We start from the raw sequence: 15,293 nt of genomic DNA on the forward strand, positions 1-15,293 counted from the left end.
TCTAATCAGTAACACTGTCATATAGACAAATGCTGATGTATCTTGTATAACCAAATAAATATAAAAAAATATATATAACAGCTATCCTGTTGTCTTGATAAAGCCTGAACTATCCCATTAAGTCAAATCATTGCTATTTTTCTTACCTGATTAATTTAAATATCTATTAGATTTAGTTCTATTCTATTCTGTTGTATATAGTAGAACATGATTGGAGGTCAGTAAACAACCTTACTGCTTTGTATACCTTCCATTATTTACTGCATATATTCTCCTCGTAACATTATAACCAAGTTAACATACAAATTGCGTTTATTATATAGTGGCATAGCAAAAACAGACACTATTGGCAGAAGCATACATAGTCCAAAGAGGGCCAATAGCAAGGGCTCCATAGGAGCTGTATAATTTGGAATGTAAACCCTTGCCCATTGGGCCCTACATATAAAACCTTTTATGGACACAGAAATTGAGTATTTGCCCAAAACAACCAATCAGATTGAATTTCTCATTGTATAACATGTACTAGCCAGTTTAGTTTTATACTTGATAGGGCTGGCAAGTAATTATTTCAGTTCAACATAAAATAATTACAATTAATTATTCATGCAATTATTAATTTGATGATTCATTAAAGGGATCACCATATAGAATGAGAAACAAATTAATCATTTAATGATTCATCTCACGATAACAAAGAACTACAGACAAACGGATATAATGGATATTGCAGACTTTATGCATTGTGCTTAACATTTTCACCTGGGGTTATTAGGCCGGCCCGAGAAATACAGCAGGCTGTTGCACTGATATTTGCCGGCTGTATTTTTGCTTGCCCATGTGAAATCAAATGCTATAAGAGATGACTATAAAATGCTATACGAGTGTTGCAGCTTCATTTTGGGAAGTATCATTGTCCTCTTGGAGGCTGAGCATAACCATATGTTTTGGATTCACTTCTCACTGATTAAGCTGTATTTGCAGAGCTCAGCCAATTAAAAGGGTTGTCTGGGTGAAAAAAATTTTGCTTTACAGCTGGGTTGTCTGGGTAAAAAAAAAATAGCTTTACAGCAGCTTCACTAGCTCTGATTGCAGGCATAAATCAGGGTAAATCAGGCACGTGAGGCGGCCATGCCCGATCAATGCCTTTCTGCATGATCTCCCCTTTTATGCCCCCCTTATTACTTTTTATACATAAGACTTTTTTTTAACAAATACAGAGTGCCATAGAAGCAGCCAATTGATAAAATGATAGGACACTAGATGAGAATAGAAAAACAACACAATGTGAATCAGAAACAATGCCTTTATTGAGGCAGAACACTATGGGGTGAAGATTTGTCATATAGCTCAGATAGTTCTTAAATTGCAAGCTTCAGCAGATAACAAAGTGTGTGCCTGGTCCCCATTCCCAGATTTGCCATTTAGTGGTTGAAATATCCACTTGTTTTACCATTTCCAGTTGTAGCTTTTCCTAGTGACTGGTCTATTATAGTCTAATGCCATTTAGTTCTCTCTCTAGCGTAACCAGAATTATAGACCATAAAAATAATTGCTGGCATACATTTCTGCCTGGTCTGTGTCCCGCGACAGAATTTATCCATTCAGTGCCTCACATTAATATAAATTATCAGTAGTAATGTAAGTTACATAAATAATATGCTGCACTGTCACACTGGAATTCTGACACACATTTATTGAGTTCTCCATAAGTACAATGAAAACTACTGACATTTTAAGGCTCTCCTGGCAACTGCCTTATTGTTATCTTTATGCACAAGACACATTTTCAATTAAAGATTTACACAGAGGAATTTTGGTTTTAGATTTTATATACCAAGAGGGACTTGAAATGCTGCAATTTTTATCTTTAGCCATTTCTCTGTCACAGTAGAAATTCAATTCTTAAAGGGAGAGTGACAATCAAAGTACTTCATGCAAGGAATGTAATGTGGTACACATAATGGAGCAGGGTTATGCTCTAATAATGCTTCCTTTGTGAGCCATGTTCAGCAATGGCCCATTCACCAAATGTATCCATAGGTACCCATTAAACCAAAAATGTAGATCAGACCAATATGCAATATGCATTTTTCATTGCAAAGAATATTGTGCAGGGAAAAAAAAAAACAAGAAAAAATGTACACAATTTACTATACATATTTTTTTACTTATTTACTAGGGGCTCCGATCAGTGACGTGTGTCAATAGAGTGCCATATGTCACAACCTACTATTGAAGATAAAGGATGTAAAAGAGAGAGTGCTCCAATAAATTGTGAACAAAGCTTAACAAAAACTTTACAAAGTATGGTAACCTTTAAAATAACTATTAGGCCACATACAGGTGGCTATATCCAGTGTCTGACTTATCCAGGATCCTCCAGTAGGCCCCCAGCTTTAGAACCTGCACAAACACTGACTGAAACGTTGTTTCTTACTGGTTCTTTATTGGTGGACCCCAAGGATCATTTGCTCCGCTGGGCCCCAGATACCCCAGTCCGACACTGGCTATATCATGGCTCTGTACAAACCGTGTTCTGTTAAATGGGCTATCCAGGATTAGAAAAACCACAGCAACTTCCTTGCAAAAACAGTGCCACCCCTGTCCTCAGGCTGCATGTGGTATTGCAATTTAGCTCCTTCTACTTCAATGCTGATTAGAAATGTTTATAATCTCAAAGTAATAACCAAGAGAATTGCTTCTTTAGCTCAGCAGTTGACTTATCAGCCTGCTGCCTTTTAACTCAAAGCTGCTCCATGCCACTCCTCCCCGGGTGACTGGAAAAGCTGAATCCAGTTCTGGGAAACTGGAAAAAGTTTCCCAGGACTGGATTTAGCTTTTTCCAGCACCCGGAGCAGAGCGGCACTGAGTTAAAAGGCAGCCGGCTGATAAGGTGACTGCCGAGCTAAAGAAGCAATTCACTTAACTGTAATTTCGCTCACCTCTACAACTGATCTTCAAAACCACACCAATATTAAGAATGAGGCCATATGTCCACGACAATTTTTTTAGGTGAAAAAACGTCCATCATGATCATAATTATGATTATTTACGGCTGTCATTATAAAATAACGTTCATTATTTCACCTAAAAAGACGTTGTGGTAACATAGCCTAAAAGTGATGTTTTTTTCTGAAAGAAAGTGGCCATGTTTTTCTAAGCCTGAATAATCCCTTTAAAATGGGATATAGAAGTATAATGGAGTATAGGGTTGACAAGCTATGGGGATGTTCCCTACTGTCTTATATACACAAAATCTAATATTTATGCCCTTTTTTTACATGCAGTACATTATCTAGTTATCAAAATGAGGGCACTTTGGGAAGATTGACAATTTTCCACCTACAGCGCTGCACTTCAACTGAAGGTACAATTTTAGTTTCTTTTTATTAGAAGCAACAACATTTTCAACAGCATTCAACGTCCTTGTGTGAACTCAGCCTGGCTCCTTATGTACTGAATACATGAAAGTAAATAAACATTCCAACAGGACCAGGCATAAAATTTACAGTATTAGAAATCATTACGGCTAAAAACTAACAGATTTTGCTGAAAAACTGAACTGATAAGACATCCAGTACAGACTTGGAAACATCCATGACTATCTTGTAAACACAGATGTATCTAAAATGGAGACCTAATAGGGAACATTTCAGAAAGTGCTGCTTCTAGAGTTAAAGGGAACCTGTCGCCATGAAAATGCTGTTCAGTCTACCCCAGCATGATAGAGCAGGAGAAGCTGAGCAGATTGATATCTAGTTTTATATTAAAATAGTCAGTCCAGGGGATTGATACCTCTCCCCTGCATAGTGCATCTCTACACTTGGAGCTGCTGAAAAATGGCAGTCCATAAAGTCAGTCCCAGCTATATCTTTTATTAGCATTGTACAACAAAATGGGTGTTCATCAACTACAGAACACAGATATAGTGGCTAACTCACATCTTGTCGTTCAATACCCTGCCACCCTCTTTTTCTATGTCAGTATCAAATCTCAATTCTGTGGGACCCTCCCTGCTGCTTCTATTAATTCATCCAATATCATTAGCCTCAGAAGTGATAACAACTTCAAATGGCCTAAAGTCTTCAACATTATATTATAATAAGAGCCACACTACAATGCCCCCACTGAGAAGTGGCATCACTCAAAGACTTACACCCTAGCCTGTATGAACCATCAGTCACTGACTAGCAATGCTTACTGGAAGGTTACAGTCACAATAAGCAGGCATTTGAAGCGAATTTAAAACTAGGTAAATCACTTGTTTTTTTTACATGAATGAATACCACGGTCCTTATATTGAACCGGCGCCCAGTTCCAGCACGCAGCGTCAGTCTATTCCCAAGCACCAGCCCGACGTGAGGCACTGGGGAAGGGGACCACTGCCCCACAGTGTGACGATCTCCCCTCTAAGATTCTAAGGGTCCTATTCCACGGGCCGAGCAAGGCCCGATCAACGATGTAAACGTTTACTAGGCCTATTCCACGGCCCGACAATCGTTAGCAAGGGCTGCAGGGACATCGTTACCGATGTCCTTGCAGCCCTTGCAGCATACAATACCTAGCAGGGCTTCTCCTCTGCTCCTTCTTTCTCCCCAGGTCCCGTGGCGCAGCATCAACCCTGGAGCGGCCTGACTGAGCTGTCAGACCGCTCAGCCAATCACTGGCCTGGACAGTGATTGGCTGAGCGGTCTGACAGCTCAGTCAGGCCGCACCGAAGCTGATGCTGTGCCGCGGGACCCAGGGAGGAAGACAGAGCGGAGGAGAAGCCCTGCTAGGTAATGTATGCTGCTTCTCAAATCGTCGGTCACCCACCGCTCACCGCTATTCAACGAAGCGATGCACCGTGGGTGACTGATGATTTTAGGTTTGGGCCAAAATAAACGATCAGACGATCGTTTTCTCTATTTCACCAAGCGATAATCTGCCGAATCGGGCCGATTCGGCCGATTATCGCTCCGTGGAATAGGACCCCAATGGAACCACGTGACAGAGAGGAGGAGGTTTTATCACACTGGGGACCGTCGGGGCCGCCTCCAGTGCTTCATGCCCAGCCAGTTCAAAAAAAGGACTGCAGCACTGGCATTCCCGCATAAGCAACAGTCTGTAAAAAACACAAAGTGATGTACAGTCCCTAGTGGTACATTCGCTTTAAAACTTTTAAATACAGTACAAGTTATTCTAAATGTTAGTCAATACTTAGCAATTTCCTCAATTCCTCCTTATGATGTTTTGTTCAAATTGACAGGTTTCTGTTAATAACTTTTTGTCCTTTTTTTTCTTTGGCAAGGACCAAAGAAATGATTCTTTCTATTCATATAACAAGAGCATATGGATAAGCCGTAGGTGCAGTTGGCACATGCTGTAGTCTAGAATGTCAATAGCTGACCTCTCACCCACCTAATCACAGCACCTAAGCAGAGATACATGGGAAGAACTACAAAAACAAAGCTAAATGTTAAAATACTAAAGCATGTTATATAATAGTGTAGCATACGTTAGAGAATATAAAGCTATTTCCAGATCTGCCTTGTTTCTATAATGGCCAACCCTGGCAATCTGCTCAATAACCTAGTTTCAAATACATTTAATATAAAGAAAAGAATGTTAAGGTATAATGCTAGTTATTATACATTATATAGTAGATAGTAAGAAAAACGGTTTGCGGACACTGTAGCAGAATGCAGGCACCACTCCAGACAGCTCGGCAGCCTCAAGCAAAGCACTAAATGGAACCGCATTCTAAAGGACTTATGAGCCACATCACGACCTGGAGCTTTTGGCTAAGTGGCACTGCTGATTTTAAATAGCCCCTCATTACACAACAAATGTTATATTAATTATTTTAATACTAAACTACTTCTTCTCTGTCGGAATGCCAATCCTAGTCACATTTAAAATACATTCTCTGGAGGCAAAAATATAATTCCATATTTAATTTTTATGAATATAACTAGTTATTTTGTCAATTGGGTTCATACATGGAGATGTTCTTCCCAGCCCCTCTAACGTATTTCTCTCCTGTAATTTCATTTTAGGTCAAGGAGGGAAGAAGGGCATATTGGAGTTTTACTTCCGTTTGTAAAATGAATTAAAATTAAATGAGTATCTATAAAATGTCTTCTCAGGTCATTTAAGCTAGCAGTAAAATTTACTGTCCATCCTGGCTGTAACATGCTGAACTGATTGCAGATGATCTGGTCAGGGTTTCTTTATTTGCTATCTCCTACTGTATCCATGTAGAATGCAGAGTAAAGCTGTTTAAAGCCTGTCTACCATGATTGGGGCAGGAGAGTGCAAATGTTGACATGATGATGCGATCATAACTCTTTCAAATTAGTTTGCTTTTACAATGGAACAATTAAAGACAGAATAGATTCATTCACAATGCCCTCATCACAACCCTGACTGTGTTTTTGTTTCCTTTTTCTGGAGCAACAGATAATATATAATAATAGGTCCTTCTAGATTGAGTACTTGAGTCTTTTTTCAGCTTTTCTACCCACATGGTTTAGAGCAGGGGTGGGGAACCTCCGGCCCGCGGGCCGCATCCGGCCCCTGAGACCTCCCGATGTGGCCCGCGGCTCCCCTGTGAGTCGCTCTGGAGGAGGAAGGAGCCGGCATACACAGCATCCTCCGGTGTCTGTGACAGCTGCCGGACACAGGAGGATGCTGTCTATGCCAGCTTCTTCCCCAGCAGAGCGGCGCATGTCTTCAGTTTCCTGCGGGCCGCGCGCGATGACGTCATTTCATCGCGCGCCGCCTGCAGAAGAAAAACCGGCACAGAGGACCTGGGACAGAAGAGGACATGGGCAGGGTGGGAACGGAGGTAAGGTGAGTGGGATGTTTATTTTTTTTATTTGGGGGTTAACTAGGCCACCAGGGACATGCCTGATGGGGGTTAACTAGGCCACCAGGGACATGCCTGATGGGGGTTAACTAGGCCACCAGGGACATGCCTGATGGGGGTTAACTAGGCCACCAGGGACATGCCTGATGGGGGTTAACTAGGCCACCAGGGACATGCCTGATGGGGGTTAACTAGGTCACCAGGGACATGCCTGATGGGGGTTAACTAGGCCACCAGGGACATGACTGATGAAGGTTAACTAGGCCACCAGGGACATGCCTGATGGGGGTTAACTAGGCCACCAGGGACATGCCTGATGGGGGTTAACTAGGCCACCTGGGACATGACTGATGGGGGTTAACTAGGCCTACCAGAGGCATCACTGGGGGGGTTAACTAGGCTACCAGGGACATGACTTGGGGGTTAACTAGACTACAAGGGGCATCACTGGGGGGGTTAACTACAATAGCAGGGGAACTAGGGGAACAATACTTTGCCTTGCCCTGGGTGCTGCAAACCCACGCTACTAACTGCCGCACACGGTATGCGGCCCTCGAATGATTTTATTAATGCCCGACCGGCCCTCGACATGGAAAAGGTTCCCCACCCCTGGTTTAGAGCAATTCAATCAGATGATTTTTGTAGCCCTACATGAAAGAGAATATGGCAAGCTCAAGGATAAAAAGGGTTTACGATTGACTACATTCTAACTAGACTCTTAGGAAAAGATAGTAGGAGTTCTGCTTGGACATGACCCTCTGGTTTTCTTGTCATCACACTGTGGAGTACCCACTAGACATGGTACATGGGCAGCATAGGCTTACCTGTGTCAGACTAGTAGATACAATCATTAGCTATATTGGTTACTTCTCTAATACCATTTGCCTGTGATTGGCAGATGTCTCCTAACACTTGGACTACTACTCACAACTAATAGTACAGCGTACGAGTGTACAAAGTACAGTGTGGTGCTGTAAATAAAAGAAACCCCATTTGGACATAGAAAAGCCTGAAATGATAGAAGGAACCATGGGGGGAGATTTATCAAACATGGTGTAAAGTAAAACTGGCTCTGTTGCCCCTAGAAACCAATCAGATTGCACTTTTCATTCCTCACAGACTTCTTGGAAAATGAAAGGTGGAATCTGGTTGCTAGGGGCAACTGAACCTGTTTTACTTTACACCATGTTTGACAAATCTCCCTCATGTGTCTCAAAACATAGCCAAGCCAATAGCATCCCGGTGGAGCCGTCATTCAACAGATCAAGGGTTCTTTTTCCTAGCCCCCCATTCCTAAATTATAGGTATAATTACTTTTGGTGTTCAAATTTGCTAATAAGGGCCTAGACCGACTATGTGTCTAAGACATTGGATGTAGTTTTGGCCAGTCCTCATTTTGAGGTAAGAAAACAGTCTTATTGTCATAACAACAGGCTTAATTTTCAAAATACAGCTGTATATTCACCTAAAAATGATAGCCATACAAAAAAAAAATGGCAGAAAAAAGACGTTGCGTGAACATAGCCTCAGAGTTCATCTTAGAATCCACATTTGCAAAACACCTGAATGTCTAACATAGAACATTATGGTGATCACAATTTTCAATCTGCAGGATTTAAACTGCAGGAGGTCGATGTGTTCAGCAGACTTAAGAACTAAAGCTAGTAGTCTAGATAATGGATGAACCAACCACTGGATTTTATGGTGATCTTAGTTTGGTGTACTAGAATTGTGAGGGTCAGGGTTTTTTGCCCAAAACACCAATACTAAACAATACAATAAAGCTGTGCGCACAGTACTTGTAAGTGTAAAATATGGTAAATATGGTAGTGTCAGCATAAGGGTCTATTCACACGTCAGTATATTTTTCCAATCCGCAAATTTCAGTCAGTATACAATCCGCAAATTCAGTCCGTATTGCATCCGTATTGCATCCGTATTGCATCCGTATTGCTTCAGTAAAATACAGACCCCATAGAGTTGTATTGGATGTGTCAGTTACTGTCCGTACTAGGGTCTGTCCTTTTTTTTTTGCGGAACGGATTGCAGCCCAGTACACAACACGGATGTGTGTATAGGTCCATTGAAATACATTGGTCCTATATTATTGCGGATCCGCAATTGCGGACAGGAACAGGATGTGTGAATAGGGCCTAATTTATAAACTAAAGGAGGAATAAATATTACCAAAAGGGTGAGACTATTTTGTGCTGTGTGAATCTCTAGGCTTACAAATCAGTGAGCAGGAATATCCCAAATGCATAATGGTTCTCAACTAGCATTTCATCATAAGCCTTTGATTGTCAGATGCATGCAACCAATATATCTGCTTTCTCAGTAATCAACGATCTAATGAGGTAGCTTGAATATTTATGAGGTTATCTTAATAACTGTGATTTTTTTTTACATTTTATAATAATATATTACAATAATTGGCTTATCTCAAAACAACACCGGTATCATGCTTTCTGTACTACCGATGTAACACACTGTGAGCAGTCTCACCACTGTCAAGGTTGAAAAGCAAATGGTACAATTAAAAAGGTGTCAGATCACACCAGTCAAGGAGGCTGATCACTTGCAAAACTCTCAAGAAAGCAAAAATAGATGATAAAGATGAAAAAACGCTTTACTGTCCTGATTTTTAACACTGAATCAACCACGGCACATTTGATGGAACTAGAGTCTCTTGCCATAGAGTATATTACTTAAAGGGCAAAATAGACTGATGGTCATCAGTCACTGATCAGCAGTTTGACAAAGTTTTTCTCCATGGCGACTACACAGTGTGTGGTGTTCATTGTGAGGTCACCTGGAACTGTAGCTCAGGTCACGTTCACTGTGTAGTGCAAGCGCTAAACAACTGATCAACAGGGTTCACGCAGATATCTGAAACACAGGCTGAGGAGTGGCTAAAAAACTAGAATGAGCTTTACGCATGCTTAGCCACTTATTTGTACTCCTCTGCCACAGCCTCCTACAGTACTCTTCTGCAGTATCACTTTTCTATAACTAAGCCCAATGCAAGCATCCCCCTCCTATAACTCCTCCCCCTTGCTCTCTTTATATTGCAGTGCACATACCGCCAAAATGATGGTCAATATACAAACAACAGCCGTTATTATAAAATAATAGACTTTATTTGCCATTAAATAATGACCGTCCAAGAAAAAATGCCTAAGGCTATGTTCACACATACTGTCAGAATGGCAGCCTTTTTTAATATCAGCAAACTACGCCCTTCTAATAAAAACCTTTTCTAGGTTTATTTAAAAGAATAAATAAATCTCCTTTTTACCTCTTTTTCACATGGCCCTGAAAGCAAAAGTAATTTGCACCCACTCCATTCCCTTATACTAATCAGAATGTCATCACAATGTTGAGGATATCTTAGACTACCAGTGCCTTCATATATGCTATCACTGTGGGGAAGCACTATCTTAGGGGTTACAGCAATATTAGTTGCAGGGACTACTACTGTCACTGAGAAAGAATGTCGGGCTAGACCAGACATTAAATGTGCATTCAATCATTTTGCTGATATTTATTTAGTACAAAAGGTGTAAACTAGGGATGAGCCAAGTAGGAACAAAGTGAAACGCTGGCTTCTGCTCATTAGTCTGCGGGACTCTGACGTGTGCTCCGCTCCAAGCCGCTCCTCCCCAGGTGCTGGGAAAAGATGGATCCCGTCCTGTGAAACTTCTCCCAGTTTCCCTGGACTGGATCCATCTTTTTCCAGCTCCCGGGGAGAAGCAGCACGGAGCAGAGCACAATTCAAAGCCCCGCAACCCGATGGGCAGAATACAGATAGGAACGAAGCACTTTGCTTCGTTCCTACTGTAAATTCACTCATCCCTAGTGGAAACCCTAGGCAAAATGCTTCTCCTTATAGCTATGTGGAGAAATTACAAAGATACGGTATCTGGTCTTAGAAAAAATTTCAGATGATGTGTTTAAGAAGGCAAGCATTGCGGTCACATTGCTAGGTTGGAGATGGTAACCACTTCTTGGCACTTGTGAACACCAATATATTGCTTAGCCCAGTATTTTCTACTATAAGAGCATATTCTAGAGGTCTGCAAGTTTCTAATTCCTCACACATACGGATATCCTAAGATACAGGGGCCCGAATGTCATTTATCAAAATCATATCAAATAGCGAAATGACACCAAGGTTGTAGCAACATAAAAGTGCGGGCTACACCATGGATGTCATTTGTTTCACAGGTGGCAGCATAATGTTAAATACTGTATTCAACTAGTGATATTCTACCCACCAACAGTGTTACAAATAGATTGGTGTCAGAAAGCCTATTCCAGGAACTGTGAAAAATGTAATTCTACTAAGTGTGTCACAAAAAAAGGGGCTTTTAGTTAACCCTGGAAATAGCATTTGCTGTAAAATTGCTTTGCATGGAATGAATATGGTAACTTTCATTTGTACACATGAAAACATTACACATTGCTATGGTAACCAGGGAGAGGATGGCAAATTGTAAATGTTAAAACTCAGCGAGAATTGTGGTGTTCATGTTGCAGATGTAACACAGGACGCATGGTTTCCTTTCCTTCCACAAATCCCCAGTCCTTCTGTAATACTGTCTACACCACAGTCACACTCGGCTATTAGTGATACAGTCATGTGGGCAGAGGATGTTATAATCACCTTCTGTAATGAAGCCCCTATTTCCTATTATTAATACTGATCATTCTTTCAAAGAGTCACTATGTGGAGGCTTTGTTGTATATTACATATGGGAGATGTAACAAAAAGACTTCAAGTGATATGCAAATGACCATGAGCACAGAACGCATAGAACAGTTAAAATCTAATAGGAGATATATATATACATATAACAGGAAATGACTGTAGATAAGAAGCGTTAAAGAACGCAGTAGATATAGGAGCACTCATGTTCACTACTCTATCCACCACTGCATTAAACCACCTGCCTAAACAGCTATGACCCACGTGGACATGATGGGGCAGATTTATCAGAACTGAAACAGCAGCCAATCACAGCTCAGCTTTCATGTCTCTGGTAAATGAAAAAAGGTAAAACAGACAGTTCTGAATAATCTGTCCCCAGACTGTAATGTTGCCATAGCAACTGTAGCATGCAGAATTTAGTAACCCCCCATCACCTAGGTTGTTGGGTTGGATGGGCAAGTGCACATACATTGTAAATTCTGTAAGTTGTGAGATGGGATCTCCAGGGCAGATCCAGCACATCCTACAGATGCTCAATTATATTGAGATCTGGGACATTCTGAGGATAAATCCAACATCCCGATCTCTTTGTCATGTTTCTCAAACCATTCCTTAACTATATTTGCAGTGTGACTGCTGTAAGAGGCCACTGCCATTAACCCTTTCAAGCAAAAGTCAGTACATTTACTGACCATCTTCAGATGCTCGCTGTTTAGGAAAACAGTGAACGGAAGCTGCAACTAAACTTTCAGCTGATAGCTGACAGTTTAGTGTAACTGCCACTGGACCCCCAAAGGGGATCCAGCATCGGCAATTGCTGGCTTTGGTGGATCAGTAACGGTAATTGGTTTTGTAAAAAACACATAGGATTACATTGGAATCTCTGGAAAGAAAATGCAAATTTTAACTTTTCACTCTTACTTTGCAGTTATTCCTGTGAAATGCAGAAAGGGTTAAATAACTGAATGAATGTAAATTTAAATACTTGAAATAGTGAAGATTTCAAAATGGGTTGAATTGTGGGGGGTTTTAGTATACAGGCCTCTAAAATATACTCCAAAACTGAACTGGTGCCTAAAGAATTTCTGAGTTTGAAATTTTCACAAACATTTTGAAAATTGCTACTAAACATTTACGGCCTCTAACATCCTAAATAAGTAAAAGCATGTTCACCAAATGCTTTTAAAATAAAGTAGACATGTTATAGATATGAATTAATAAATAATGAATGTAGTATTACTATTTTCCTTATTGGCACAGACTTTCAAATGTAGAGAATGCGCTTTTTTTTTACATTTTTAACAACATTTCGGAGTTATTCACAAAAAAATTCTAAAGCTATCAACTCAAATTTACCACTAACATAAAGTAGAATATGTAACAAAAAAACAATCTTGGAATCAGAAGGATTGGTAAAAGCATTCCCAAGTTATTGATGAATAAAGTGACACAGGTCAAATTCATAAAATTTGCCTTGGTCCTGAAAGGGTTTTAAGGAATAGCATGACCATGAGTAGTGTACTTGGTCTGTAACAATGTACTGTAAGTGAAACATAGAAAAGTAGGAATGGACTATAGGAAAAAGAGGCAAAAAGGCATTTTGTTGCTGTGCAGAAAATGAAATTAATGGAAAGTTGTCATCACTGTCATCCTTCCTGAACCAAGAGTCATCAGAGTGGTCCATCAGCAGCTTCTCCCTGCCCCGTTCGCCTTGATTGATAGATTTCTTTCTATAAAGTCCCAAATAGTCAGTGATCTATCAATCATGAGTGTTGGGGCTGGGGGAGGCCACTGGAGACCACCCTGATGACACATGATTCAGGCAGCAAGAAAATAAAGACAGCTTCCCTTTAAGGCTATGTTCACACAATGTACATTTTATAAAAAGAAATGTTTTCAATTAAAACAACAGACGTTCTTTTCAAAGTGAAATGTGTTGCATTTAAGTCAATGCAAACAACAGCCGTTGTTCACAAAAGCTTTGAACAACGACCGAAAATAAAATAAAAAAAAGCATAATCAATTACTTCTGGCCATTGTGCGTTGGTTTCAATGCTGTTGGCACATTATTCTAGTTTGGGTTACTAATTGGACTTTGGGTGTGGCTTAAATGAAAAGTCCATTGAATTTAATAGTAAAAACTAAGGAAGAAGGGTAGAAAAAAAAACTGTGTGAACAACTAATAAAAAACGTCCGCTGCTTGCAAAAGACGTCCGAAAATAATGATCATGTTCATTATTTTGATGTCCGCGGCAAAAACGTCCGTTATTCAATACACTGTGTCCGTCTTCCTATTGACTTCAATGCATTGCCATTGCAGTCAGTAAATCTCTGCAAAAATGGACGTTTTTTATATGAAAATCGGTCGCCTTTTCAATATTTTTGACGTGGTTTGAACATAGTCTAAAGGTGTATTCTGAGTTGTTTTTTAATTTTTACCACCTGGCAAAAACTATAAAATAGACATATACCTACCGTTCTTCATCCTCCTACTGCTGTCAATCTCCCAGATTTAACCCCATTGCACAGTACCTCTTGGGTTTTGGGTTGGCACTCACATTACCTGCTTCACACAGTTGTCTTGGCAGTGCATTTGGTTACCCTAAATACAAGAAGCATTGTGTGTCCTGCTTTGGGAGAGTGGCGGCTGTTGGGGGAGTGATAAAGGTATATCTTTTTATGGTTTATACCAAGATGAACACAAAAAAAAAATAATATTAAATATATTAAATATCATATCTTTAATCATTATCCTAAGCATCCCATTCAGAAAAAAAGACAAAATTTACAAAACCATTTTATTCATGGGCAATTTCATAAAACATTTTCAAACATTAAGCTATGAACAGGTTTAGGACTATTACACTGATGTCTTGTTCTAATGATATTTATACTACTTTGTAGCCTGTGTTCAATAGAGAAACTTTTAGGCACAGAACATGGTGGTTGATACACAGCCGAGGGATTAGAAAAAAAATTGTGTAACAATGAAACAGTTTAAAATGCACCTATGTAAGAAAACACGGAATGTAATAAAAATATAAAATAACAACATAAAAGGGAATTACCTGGGCTGTGCATTTCATTAAAAGCTCATCACAAATATACTAAACAGAATATGCAGGTCATCAAGTGGAATGAAAGAAATAAGCACATCTAACAAAGGCTGACCTTGATGGACATATTCCTTCTTTCCAACTTTACAACCTATGCAACAGTGTAATTCCCAATTTTCTGTAGAATGGATTGTCTAATTTTAGAGAGACGAGCAGCATGGATTCCGCAGTGCGCACAGGCAGCTCAGCTCAATCAGCTGACTTTTATCTCTGTGACTGCAGGTCGCATTATCTCATGAATGAACTGCTATGTAGGTCAGTCTGAATCTTCTTCTAATTGAATGCACATTTTAGTCATGGCATTCATGCTCTAAATATCAAGATCCTTGATAATTGGTAGACAGAATATATGCTTAGCATAGAAAAGATGGACCAATTTAAAACCTTTATTTCATACATTCTTGTTTTGCGGTTTCTGATATAGGTTTGGTTGTTTATAAAGATTCAACATACCTACTAAGGAAAAAAGGATGCTGCTGGTTATTAGTTCTACCTGTAAAGAATCACAGATGACATTGTGGAAATCATTTTAACACTGTTTTAAAGGAAGGCCCTTACATAACAATTTAAAGGGGTTGATTTATTTTAATATAAGAGCTGTGTCTCAGAACGG

The 15,293-nt window shown here is 39.9% G+C and overlaps 1 protein-coding gene across 11 annotated transcripts in view; it reads right to left on the minus strand.

Annotated features, from left to right (window-relative positions):
* CELF2 (CUGBP Elav-like family member 2) overlaps nt 1–15,293 on the minus strand; it is a 374,581-nt gene that overhangs the window by 316,560 nt on the left and 42,728 nt on the right. The gene's annotated exons all lie outside the window — the stretch shown is intronic.

This window comes from Dendropsophus ebraccatus, chromosome 1 (assembly GCF_027789765.1).
Source record: "Dendropsophus ebraccatus isolate aDenEbr1 chromosome 1, aDenEbr1.pat, whole genome shotgun sequence".
NCBI lineage: Eukaryota > Metazoa > Chordata > Amphibia > Anura > Hylidae > Dendropsophus > Dendropsophus ebraccatus.